Consider the following 14,275-nt stretch of genomic DNA (forward strand, 5'->3'; position numbering starts at 1 on the left):
AGAAAATACTCTCCTATATGTTCACTGCCCCCCCTTTCCCTTTTGTATAACAAACTATATTTAACTAACTAAAAGAATGAAACATGGTAGATAGGAATTAGGAGGAAAGAACTATGGCTTGGTGCAGGAGTTAGCGTCAATAATCCTGGATCAGTTCTTTATGCCTTTCCTTCTTTCAACTATTACTAATCATCAAACTTAAGCCTTTTACATAAATAATCAACTTCAGCTTCCCCAAATGGCAAGATCTTCTTCATTTGTAAATGCTATAATCATCAAATGGCAGATTACTACATATTCACCAGTTCAAATTATAGTAATTGATTTTTTAAATTATTGGTCATATGAAGGAAAATGCTTCCAAACAGTAAAAGCAGCTTTGATTTCTGAATATAGAAAAAAAATGAGAATGTTTGAGTAGAGAATGAATATTAAAAGTGACAGAATATTATAACATCCCAAAGCTTATGTTCAGTTAAATTTCCAAAAGAAATAATTTGTTTTAGAAAAAAGATTAATAAGCTATATTGTACAAAGCTGTCAAGTTGATAGCAGAACATAGCACATAAAATTAATAGCAGAGAAAGCAGGGCATTATTTGACATATGCATAAAATAGATACGTGATGGATGGATGGATATAAACAGATAAAGATATAGAAACAAAAGCAAAAGGTATTTATTATTACTGTAACTCTGTATTAGTTTGCTAGGTTTCCTTAACCTAAGTGGCTTACCAAAGGAAAGATATGTCTAATAGTTCCTGGAGGCCAGAACTCTGAGATCAAAATGTGAATATACATCTGTTTTAAAAAGTGGTTAAAATAAACATCAAATTCTGCATAATGGTTATTACTGGGAAAGAATAAGGGAATGGCGTAAAAAGAAAAAAAAACAGGAGTTCATAAGATTACTTAGTAATGGCTTAGTTATTAGGTAATACAGCCATTTAAAATATCATGGCTCAGAAACAACTTGGTAGTTCTAAAATTATACTCCAGAGTCTTACTCCCTGGGATCAAACCTTAGTGCTTATGCTGAGTAGTTATACATTATCAGAAAATTCATAAATCTCTCTATATTAGGTTCCTTTCTAAAAGCGTAAATAATAGTAATACCTTCCTTCTGTATATATTTAATGATATGATATTTGTAAAGCATTTGGCATTGTGCCCTATGTATTGTAAGCATTTTAGGAATGTGTGCCAAATAAAAATACATCATCATATTATTTAAACATCATTATATTATTTAAACAAAATTAAATGCATGTCATGAAAATGGCATTCATGAAGAATTATAATTAATTCAATTATTTGTGATTGAGTACTACAGGATGGGAAGAAATGTGGTGAGGGAAAAAAGCAAGAAACATGTTAACACACACAATCTACATATTTTTAGATCGAAATGTACTATTTATTTATTTATTTATTTATTTATTTATTTATTGGTGAAGGGATGGTTGGTAAAACTCTGTCATGTTTTTCCTAAAATTAATTTTAACTATAAGGGTGTAAGTTGTTCACAGCAGGGAAGATGCCTTATTTTTCCATTAACCCTCCCTCAGACAGTATTCAGAAATCTCTTCTGCATTAGGAAAATTTAACCATTGCCATGCTCTTATTATTAACCCTCAAATCACAATATTTCTTATAGTCAATTATTCAACAACAGACCAGGAATGGAGCCTTGGGCAGTGGAAAGTGAGGAACTAAATGGATCACCACTACCCATCCCCAAGAATACATGAGAATGGATGGGGTAGAAAATACAGTTAATTTTATGCACTTTAGATATTATATCATCTTTGTAACAAACACCATTTCCACCTCCAACTCTCACCCTTTTAAAGCTGAACAGCATGTGGCTATGTATGTGTCTCTGTCCAATAACTCCACTTGTCCTTTTGTTTATATCTGTTCTTGGGTCATAATTTTCCTACTTGTATACTTTTTAAAAAAAATTTTATTAGCCATTAGCTAGCCATTAGTCCATTAGCCTAGCAAGCTAATTGTAAAATTATTTATGGTAGATTGGGGGTTGGATCTAAGGCAGGGATTTGTAGGACAGACAGAGCAAATGGACACTGATAGGAAAGAACTGAGGATGGTGATGAGAAAATGGTCCAAATGATCAAGCAGATAGTTTCAAGGAGAGCAAGACATGTTAGAATCTGAGTAAAAATCTGAAGTTCTTAGGTGCCTGAAGTCTCTAAGAAATCAGAGAGCAGTGAGAATGAAAAGAGTAAAGGGAGAGCAAGACAGATTGCTGTGATCAAAGACTGGGATATTGAGGGGGGCCTGGGTGCCTCGGTTGAGCGTCTGACTTTTGGGTCATGGGATCGAGTTCTGTGTCTGGCTCTGTGCTCAGCAGGGAGTTTGCTTGTAGATTCTCTCCCTCTGCTTCCCTCCCCACTCTCTCTCTCTCTAATAAATAAATCATCAAAAAAAAAAGATTGGGATATTGAGTTTTAATATAAAGTATCCTTTCACTAAATAGTCTTCATTGACAATTATTTATCATCTATTAATTTGTGCTAAGCCTTGTTATAAAACAAAGTCTTGAACATAAAAAACAAATATCTCTGAATTCCTGAAGTTTATGTTCTATTAGAAACAGAAATAAAATAACATATTTAGACTATGTTATTGGGGGAAAAGAAAGCATTGATGGGTACAGGGAGTATCAAGAGAGGTTAGCAATTTTAAATAAGGTGGTTAGGAAAGTCTTCACTGAAGACACACTAGAATAAAAAAATCTAAGAATATGAGGGAATAACCTAAGCAGATATCTTGGGAAAGAGCATTCCAGAGAGAGTGAACAGAAGTGCAAAGGCTGAGGTCAGAGGGAGTGCCTGGCAAGTGTGAACTGCAGCAAACTGGCCTCTGTATCAGCTGAGTGTGAAATGTATTTTAACAGGTATATCTGGGTTAATGCTATAATGTTTCACTATTATTTGGAAAAGAGAATAACAAACAGAAAATATAATTTAAAAATACATAAAAAGTTTTCTTCTAAAAATAAAATCTACTTAAATTGTCCCAAGATGGTTTGACATATTCACCAAATAAATGAGGTTTGGTTATGAGCCTTTGGTCAAATAACAGGCTATGGGTGATGTGGTCTTCCTTCCATTAGTGACATAGAGCAGAGAAGCAGAAGAAAGCCATGTGAACTCCTGAAGAAAATCACAGACAAGAAGTAACATGAACTTTTAAAAAATCTTCTTTTTTTCTATATACAAATTCAAGTGCCTCTCGGAACCCTGGAACACTCCTCCCTTCTGTCCCACTCTGGGTCACTGACTTTTATACAGACTGAGACTCTGACCTCCTTGGGGTATCTCATTTCAGATTCCAGCTAGGTCCATGTATAGCCGTAATTGTTCTAGAAGTAAAAACTATTTTTATACCTCCTAACCTATCATCTATGTGACCATTCAAAATAAAACATCCTTAATACCCCCGACCTTTACACCTAAACTATTTTTCTGTGTGGCAGGGCAGTGATGAAGAAAACCAATTCAGAATATTTTCTGCCATTCTTTTGCTAATTCATCAATCCCAAGGATACACAGTTCTTAATCCAAGGTTCCAAAGAATCCTCGTCTTTATGATCTAACAGAGGATGAATGGAAAATGTTCTTCTATGTGCATATCCTAATATCTGAATACAATTTATCTCTCTATTCATTCCTACCAGGGGAGGTATTAAAAAGCCAAGGGATAAAGGAGAAAGGCAGGAGACACCCACTGCCTTGAACTTAACTATCTTAACCATTTCACTTTGAATCAGGGACTTAGTCTTTTATCATATTTTTTCTTAAGGATTAAGGAAGAATTCTATAAAAATGATATGCAGAGATAGGATCACTACAAGATTAATAGATGTATCTTTATCTCTAATATAAAATTCCAGTATCTTTCAAATCAATATAACCGCTGGAAATAAACACAGAAGGTGCACACACACACACACACACACACACACACACACACACACGCACCTCTTTGAAATGCTAGTCCTGAATGGAAGTTGGTACAAGGAGTACAGCACTCTTTTTGACAGTGTGCAAGCAAAATATAACTGTCAAGTCTGTGAAATAGACAAAGCAATTTTGTGGAAGAGTTAATAAAAGTTAAATAATTAAACTTACACAATAATAAATGTGTGCATTTTTATAAAATAATTGCATTCAGCTAATGCACCTTAATTTAATAGCCAATATTAGAGAATGGCTACCATTTTTGACTCTTATGCTGCTTTATTTGTGTGCAGAATTGAAAAGAATTGAGAATGCATTATTGAAAAATTTGCCATAATAATGAAAAATGTTAAATGTTTAAACAAGTAACTAGAATTGGATATTAGTCCTCTTAGGTTAGGAAACCTAAAAAAAAAAAAAAATTAAAAGTGAGCTTGCCAAAATTATGTGTCACATATTAACATTTAATATATACATGTTTTTAACAAAAATATAAAAATAAAATAAAATTTAAAACCTTAGCATAGATGATAGAGTTATAGACAACCTAGCAGAGAAGACATGTTAACTAATAATCTGCAATGTAACGTGGAAAGTACTACTCTAAAACTATAAGCAAATGTTATATGTGTACCGAGGAAGAAACACACTTGTTTCTAAGTTATAAACATGATTGAATTATCTATCTTTGTATGATTTTCTAAATATGTCTACCAATATCATCATACATTATAAAATTATTTGACACACAGCCTTTTCCTCAACTACAAATTTACAATTCTGTACTATTTGTGGTCATTTAAAAAGTAAGCAAATTAAGGTTCCAAATTCAAACTTTATTGTGGAAAAATCCTAATTTTTCAATTTTCTCAGATTCCCCATGTTAATATGTTTATCATGGTAAGTAAGCAGCTAAATGGTACTTACCCTCTTGTTAGTTTCTGATCACCACTCGCTTTTTTTTTTTTCCAAATAAGAATTGGTCCCAGGAGCACAGAATTATGTGTGATTATTTAATTGTAGTAACATTATTGGACAGTATAAGCAAAATATACAAATATCAAAAATTACCTAATATCATTATTCAAATACTGCATCCCAAATAAGCTTTACCTGATTTACACAAAAATATAAAGGCAAATGGTTTTCTGTTATACAACAAATCTCATATATGAAGATTAAAAAAAAGAAATTTGTGACTTTCTTAGGAAAAAATGTGTTTTAAAGGAGAAAACAATTCAGAAGAAAAGTTCCACATCTTATAATTTTTATGTAAAGTGATATTTTACCCACAAAAAAAGACCTTATGCTGTTTTTCTCTTCCTTCCTCTCTCCGTCTCTTTCTCCCTTTTTCTCTTTCTTTCTCTTTCTTCTTTTCTGTGAAAAGGACCCAGGCTTTTGGTAACTTATGACTGTCTGGAAAAAGCCCATTCTGTTATGTTCAGCTCCCTGTGCTTTCTGTATTAGATTCAGAGTATTCTAGGTCTGTTTTCAGAAAATAAAATGCATTTTTACTAGTAACCTGTCATTTCAAATATAAAATTCTTAACATTTTATGTTTAGGCTAAGAAATGATAACTTAGGGGCGCCTGGGTGGCACAGCGGTTAAGCGTCTGCCTTCGGCTCAGGGCGTGATCCCGGCGTTATGGGATCGAGCCCCACATCAGGCTCTTCTGCTATGAGCCTGCTTCTTCCTCTCCCACTCCCCCTGCTTGTGTTCCCTCTCTCGCTGGCTGTCTCTATCTCTGTTGAATAAATAAATAAAATCTTTAAAAAAAAAAAAAAGAAATGATAACTTAATTCTTGAGAGTTTTTTCTTTTTGATGCTACTGACTATACTCTTTCAAATCATTTTTTTTCTTGGATTTCCATTCCCTAATTTTAGACACAAAAATAGAACTTTAGACAATTTTAACTATTAATAAAGATTTTTTAAAAGATTTTATCCATTCAAGATCTTCTTTTTAGTACCATAACACCACTAAGATGAGCAGACTACATTGCAAAATGCATGTTTAATCTTCTGGAACCTTCAATGGTTTAAAAATGGCAGGGAATATAATGACAAACCTTAACCTAAAATAATTTTAACTTTGTTTCTAGAATAGAGAATTGTTTCTACTGGAAAACTATGTTCACAATTTCAGTTGTCTTGTACCTGTACAAGAATGTAAATGTCATTGTCTATTAATACCAATATTTTTATTGACTAATTTACTATCTTCATAAAGACAGTGTTTCAGAAAAGGAGAGAAATTATATAGAACAGCAAATACAATAGCCACGAAAATCAAAGTCACTCCTGAAAATGTGCCATCCACATGATGAAGACTTTAAGAAATCTTTTTAAGATATTTTGGAGTTAGTGTTAAGTTAAAGATAGAATATAAGGCATAACTAGAGACACAGAGTTTGATATGTACATGCAAAAAATATTAGTATATAGAGCAGATCCACAGCAGACCATGGCATCCCTCAGATGCACTCAGTTCTTCAGCTTTCTTCTCCCCCCTTCCAAGTTTTCATATTTGGATTCTGTCAAAGAAAATGACCTTTGGTTTTTTTTATTATTTTACCTTCCTTGCTGCAAAGAGCCATAGAGTGACCATATCACAGTGCTCGGTGCAGAGTGACTGGTTATTTGTTCCCTTTTAGGCCCAGGTGAGGTAACAGATCAAGTGCTACCAACTTACCATTCCCACACACTTACATCTTAATAAATGGCTTAAATAATAAACCCTCCTTGTGTTATCTTATATGGACTTTTTTTTTTTTTTTTTTTTTTTTTTTTTTGCTGTTGGGACACTGACTCATACCGTACACTTAATGACACTGGGACTACTAACCCAAAGACCTCATCTTGCAGGTGAAGGTACTGAATCTCGGCAATGTTAAATAACTTAAGGAATGGTCAAAATGTGCATTATTGATCAATGCTACATGTTTATCTAGTTCCTGCTGTTTTTAGCATCATTTCGTAACCTTCACCATCTCTCAGAGCAGCCCTGTGACTGCTGAAACACACAAATTTGCCAGGTACACTCTGCAGATTTGCCTGTGGGGCAATGAGCCTGAATCGGAAGTCTGGGTCATGTTATACCAATATCACACCAAAACTTGGGAGATGGAGAATTTAGGACATTTATGGAATTGCATTTAAATGACAAAAGTATGAAAATTAATAATCATGATATTAGAAGAGAGACTACAGCTAAAAGAGATAGCAGGAAAGAAATTGTGATAATAAGAAAACAAAGTAATGAGGTGACTAAGGAGCCACAGGACTTAAATTTTTTTAAATGTAATTCTTTTTCTGGAAAATCAATTACAAGACTATGAAAACTTACCAAATCACCAAAGCATTGATTTTATAGACTAATGGGTTTACTAAATATAAGGCGAAGTAAAGGAGATATTCTTATAAAATTCTTGTAAAATTTCTGAATTAAAATTAAATGTTTAAAAACATAACAATTCTATAACCAAGAAACATTGCACTTCTACAATCAATGATATGTAGGTAAATAATTGCAACTATAATTATTAAAACAAAGCATTAGAGAAGATCATCCAAGAAACCATAATGAATCTTTATTGAAAAAACGAAACCAAACTATGGGGCGCCTGGGTGGCTCAGCTGGCTAAGCTTCTGCCTTCAGCTCAGGTCATGATTCCAGGGTCCTGGGATCAAGTCTTGCTCCGTCTCTCCACTCAGCAGGGAGTCTGCTTCTCCCTCTCCCACTCCCTTTTCCCCTCCCCCCTGCTTGTGCCCCCTCTCTCTCTCAAATAAATAAATAAATTCTAAAAAAACCCAAAACTACAAAACAGAAAAATGAAAAGAGAATGATGATATATATTTGCTGGGTATATGTACACTTCAGAAACATTATGGTGAAAGATCTGCTAGTGAGGAAGATTGTGATACATAATCACAGATGTAGGGGAAGAATGAGAAAGGAGACACATTATGTAAAAGTAGAATGAAATTTCAAGAAAGCTAGATGTTCCACGTTGGCAGATAGTGTAGAGTGAGTGAGACATAACAACATATAGTTTCAAGAAATTAAAAAAAAAAAAGGAATTAGTAATCATTCCTCAAGGAAAATTCAAATTATTTGGTTCCCACAAGATGCTTTAAAAAATCCATTTTATTAGTTATTCATGCATATTGTTCCCATAAACAATGTTAATATTGCTGAAAACGTACACTTATTTTATGGTACGAGGAAAGAGGAAAGAAAAATAGCTTTTGTTTAATTGGAATAGCAGAAAGCTCAGACCAAAAAAACTGATCTTAAGGACTGAATTTTTACATTAATGTTCATTTTTCATAGTGAGCATGGCATAAAAACGTTAAAGTTAAAAAAGAACTCTTTGCCTTGATTTTCTTCATGGTATATTTCATTACTTTTTGTATGCTAATATCTTAGAAATGACGAAAAAATAACCCTAAAGTGAAATATTCAGGTCATATAGGGGATCACTTTAATACTTTCTTTCCTAAAACCACTCATCCTGCTTAGTATATTCACATATTATTTTTCAATCAACTCTTGCAATAATTCATCATGAAATCCCATAGCCATAAAAATGTATTTCTGTGTCCCATAGCAATAATGAAATTCTAAAACTAATTTTTCTCTCTTTTCTCCTTGGGTAGAAATATTCTATTTGTAAAAATGCAGTTGTCAACATTCATATTCAACTTGAATTGATATGTTGCTAAACCTTAAAATGGAAAAAAGGAAGTTAAAGCATAAACTTGAAGGAGTATAATTTCTTGTTAAATACATAAATTTTTTTTCTAGGAGATACAAATTCAATTATTGAGTGTTTCCTTTCATATGCCTACAGTTTAATGTGGCCGATGCTATTATTTGTTTAGTTTTGGAGGTAGGATTAAAAACAGAATTAGTTGTTAAACAATTGTATACATTAATATTATCCACATAAACACACTGATGCTTTTATCCACATTGTTAAAAATATGCTCATACTGTTAACCCAAACGGCTGAGTAAATTATGCTCATGATAAAATATGGTACGGTCTGTGGACTTTCTACATTATCTAACTTAATCCCAAAAACTTAATGGAGTTTATTATTCTAGGTTTATAAATGAATAAACTAGGATTTAAAGTGTATTAGATTGTTAAAAACACACAACCATTAAATAGTGAAAACACAACTTGAAACCAGTTGTGTTTCATGACACTGACACCAGAATTCAGGTTCTTTATGGCGTATCTTGCTGCACCAGAAACCGTTTTCTGTATTTGTTGTACAAAGGAGTATACTTGATTAGACTGCAAACTCGTAGTACTCTGTCTCTCAAATCAATGAAGTCAGTAAGCAAAAGGGGTTAAGACTCAGTTTGAGTAACACTGCATAGTTTGTGAAGATCTCTCATATCTTATTATCAAAACTCTGTCAGTTTTCATTTTTTAGCCCTTTCTACAGAGAATCTCCTTGGACAGAGATTTTAGCTGAATTGCTTCAAGTTTCACAGCTAGTGATTTCTATATAACAGGGACTTAGAGACACGCTGTCTCCCTAACAACAAAAAAAAATCTAAATAAGACAAATGAAGCCTCTTTTCTTAACCCTACCTCTGCCACCTTTCCCCCACCAAAAAATAAATAAATAAAAATTAATAATAATAAATAATAAAAACCCCAAGATTACCAAAGAAAAATGTATTATAGAGAAAAAAATTGCATCTGTTTAAGCAGCTATGAGTGCCACGAATTTTATGTCTACAATCAATGGGATAGAATTAAAGAAAATCACTGTAAGCCAATTCTCAAATTTGCTCCGGAGAACAAATCTAAGGACTTGTCATGGCTGTTAAGGAGTAGAGATAATGCACTAATTTGGAGACAATAGAACTTTAAGCAAGTTTCATTTGCAAAACATATAAAGACCATTATTGAGTTGCCTTTGTCATTCTAAAATGGAAGCATTAACATTTAATTTTTCAAACTTAATGTTTACTAGTGATTTTCTTTAAGGTATATCTTAGGACAAGATCGAATAATGAAGAAGTACTCCATTAATTATCAGAATACCTTTTATTAATGTGTGGTTTAGTGTTATCTTTTCCTTAGAATAGCGTTCCAGTGACTAATTGTGAACACCTTTCTATAGCAGTACATCATTAATTTGTAATTCACCACTCCTCATACTGCAAATAGGAGCTGAAATGTCCCTCTGTGGTTGTGTTCTGATCTATTTATTGACCAGAATTGGTTGAATAGGTTAAAATGTTTGCAGACAGTCTTCAAAATGGTTTAGAAAATGCATTATTAAAGCAAGACAAAATATTTCTCTGCAAAACAAAACTTAGCAATATTCTAAAATAATTGCTATTGGTTCTGTGAAAGATCTGGACTCAAGTCCAGATGTAGGGGTTTAAAAATTTTGAATTTAATAAAATTAAAAGTTTCACATACTTATTTATAGTCTAAACTGCTTTTGCCCTATCCGTATCAATAAAGCAACCAGATTCTACTGTATTCGCCCTGATATATCTTCAAAAGGTGGACATTAATTTTGTGCCTTCCAGAAAATGATCTGATTAAATAAGAAACTTGAATTAAACATTAAAGGAAAAACACAACTTTATTGCTAAAAAAAGATATACAAGAAGTCTACATACACATGTCTATCATTTTTATATTTCTATTAAGAATCAAGACAGTTTGTATTAAAGTGTGCTTCTGTACAATACATGTTTTTCCCCAAAGCTAAAGGATGTCTGGTAGAGATACACAGATCTGGAAGGTGATAACCGTATTACCTAACTATATTGACTACATTTCTCAAGATAGAAATTTACCATTTGTGAACCTAAATGTTCTCAAATTCTTTCAAGGCAGTGCAGCCATACCCATTTCTTTTTATTATGACTCGTCATCTGTCCATGAATTTGAACATTACCTCACCCATTTGCAGCCTCCTTCTATCTCTAAGATTGATTATGGCTGACATTCTCAGCAGTCAAAACATCTTGCAAATGACTTCTTAGCCTGGAGAGCCCAACCAAAATGATGTTCACTTCACTGCCTGCCTAGCTTGTCTCCCATCTAGCCATTGAAGCATTTACAAGAACACTTCTATTAAATTTGTTCCAACATGTGTTCAATTAGATGAAATCTTCTTAAATATTGTACTAGATGTGAATTGGGAAAATGCTAAATTGCCTCTGTATTTGTTAAGTGTATTCTCAAAGGTAGAAGAAGCCCATATTATATCATTGGATCCAAGAAATAAAATAAATAGAACAGAAGATTCTTTTAAAATTTTGCTTATGTTTATATATTGTTTTATTTTCTAGCTATAGTAGAATATATTAAAGAAACTGAACATAAAGTGACAGCCCTGGGTGAAATGTCGTGCCTTATTTTCTATTTATTAATTTAATGAGAACATAGAAAAATATGCCTTCCCATGTAATATAAAGAATGATAAGAGTGACAGAATTAAAAATCAACTTAAAGACATCATTTAATCTCCTTATTCAATAAATAGTAAGCTAAATAGTGCCTACTTGTTTTGTCAAATAGAGGATACACTTAGGATTAATGCTTTGCTCCTCAGAGAACAGAGAAAATTTCAGATAACATGACAAACAGATGATATTAGTACTACACGCTGTAGATCAATATTTGCTTTTCTTAATAGTAGACATTATTTAATGAAAAGTGTCCTTTAGAGGCTATTTAAGATGAGTAGTAAAATATCTGGAATTTCTGAAATAGTAAAATAAAAATGACCTAAAACATTGGGTCTGGTAAATTCATAATGCCTATGGTGGTAGTGGTGGCAATGGGACTGCCTATGATTGATTGATTGATTGATTGAATTTGTTCGTTTACTAAGCTGATTCTTGTCCCTTCTAATCTCACTATGCACATAGATACATTTAAATAAACCATGTACTTTTTAATGAGATACTTTTCGACATTATTATTCCTTGCTGTCCTAATATTGGATATTTACTTATATATTCTTTCACTTTTGAGGATCTTATTTGCCAATCTGAGCCAAAATTGAAACTATGGCTACATATTTGTGGATTTAAAAAAAATTCTGTGTAAATTTTGATTATGCATTTCCTAGGGAGACTATTAGAGCTTCCATTAGATTCTTTAGAGGTCTGTGATTTTATCTTTTTTAATCTTCTTAAAGATTTTACTTATTTATTTGACAGAGAGAGCAAGCGAGAGAGCACGACCAGGGGGAACAGTAGAGGGAAAGGGAGAAGCAGGTTCCCTGCTGAACAGTGAGCCTAAATGTGGGGCTCTATCCCAGGACCCTGGGAATATGACCTGAGCTGAAGGCAGACACTTAACCAACTGAGCCACCCAGGCACCCTTAGAGGTCTGTGATTTTAACATAAATCACTCCTCTAAGTATTGTGTGATTGATATTTAAGTCATAAATCATTTGGAATGTAGAGTGCACATTTTAAGGTCAGATATTATTTTATTCCATATATGTAAAGACACCTGAATTTACTATCTTTTTATCCTTTTTGATTTTATTAATTTATCTTTATTCCAAAAAGATGTAAATTAGCTTTGAAACCATTTGTAAAAGACTAAAATGAATTGATGAATTCAGAGCAATAAAAAAAGGTAAGGAAGAAAAAAAATGTCTTGTTACAGTGATTAAAGTGGTCTCAAATTCAGCTCTGAGTTTCCTAGAAACTAAAGTGAAAAAGTATAATCAATTACAGAAAGCAAGATAAAATCATACTGACTTAGGCTGGGAAATTATCTTCGGTGGTTTTTCCTAAGCATAAAACAATTTCATTATAAGGATTCTCATCCCCAGCTTTCCCTTACCCTGACTCTATTTAACTAGTCCCACACACCAATCCACATTGTAAAAACGTATCCTGTATCCTGGTAAGAAGAGCAAACCAGACTCTTTTGTAGGATGATATGGAAGGAAAGAGATTATTCTGTATGTGAAAGAATGAAAGATTATAAAGGTGAGGAAGAACCGCAAGCACCTGAGGGAAGTGAAGGGAGGCAGACACGTGTAGAGATAGCAGCTCCCATTATAAAGAGCAAATAAAGAACAATGAGGTAAGATACTCTTACACAACTGTTTCCTCTGTACTTTGCAATGCACTTGCCACCTTTTGAAGAATACTGGTTCCCTGAGAACCTTTAGAAGTTTCTGGAGCTAGGCTTTAGGGTGAAGTGATTGGCTACATCAAACTGCCTTAAACCTAGATTTGGGTTTACAGGAAAAGAAAACCTGGGTTAAATGAAAACCACTGTTAATTTAAAACGTTATATGAGTCAGCCTGGCCAGCTTTCTTTCCCAGTTTCTGCTTAGAGGGCAAGAGTCAGTGTTTCCTCCATTCAAACAAAAGTGCTTGAGAAATTTTTAATAAAATGAGCCATGAATGGGCAGCAGAAACAACCAGAAGCCACTAATGACATGCCAGATAACAAAACCTGGGTATTTGGAAACTGCTCACATGAAGACCTTTTTTACTTCATAACTGTTATGTATCAGCATATGTATTCTTAACTCTTTGTGCTAGCACATATTCAAAGTAGATAGTTTGAATCTTTTTAAGTTACATATATTTTTTAAATTATAGAAAATAATGAAAAAACTAAAAAAAAAGTATATATAACATTTTCCTGTATTTCATTTTAGTATTTTTCTATGTATCTATACATGGTAATAATTGTAGGTGCATGTTTTTATCCTTAAAATGTAACATATGCAACTTCTGAAGTTATTCCAAAACTTAATCAATGTAATATGACATATAGTGTATTATTTTATACCACTATAGAGTGCCAGCCTAGGCTTGTTTTGGTTAATTAGATCTTAGTTTGATATAAGAAAAACTAATTTTATGCAACTGGATAAATATTGTCCCATTTACAGTTCAGTTAATACATGTTTTAGATAACAAGAAAATATTAACATTAATAGGAATGTGATTTTAAATAATGGCAGCAAGTCCCCTGAAATTAACCACGTGAATAGTAATTTTTCCTATTGGCAATGTAGATATTTAAATATTGTCCTTCTCAGGTAACATTTTATATATCAACAGCATCTGCTTTATTATCATCTTATAAAAACCTTGTTAATAAACATGAATAAAGATGCTTATTTATATAACTATGGTTCTGCAAAAGCATCCAACATTTATAAAGCAGTTAATTTTAGTTCAGAACATTTCATTCCTTCTTTATTTATAAATATACTTAACAAATGGAAACACTTAAAATGACAAAATCTTGTATGGTGT

The sequence above is a fragment of the Ailuropoda melanoleuca genome, chromosome 7 (assembly GCF_002007445.2).
Source record: "Ailuropoda melanoleuca isolate Jingjing chromosome 7, ASM200744v2, whole genome shotgun sequence".
In the NCBI taxonomy this organism is placed as follows: Eukaryota; Metazoa; Chordata; class Mammalia; order Carnivora; family Ursidae; genus Ailuropoda; species Ailuropoda melanoleuca.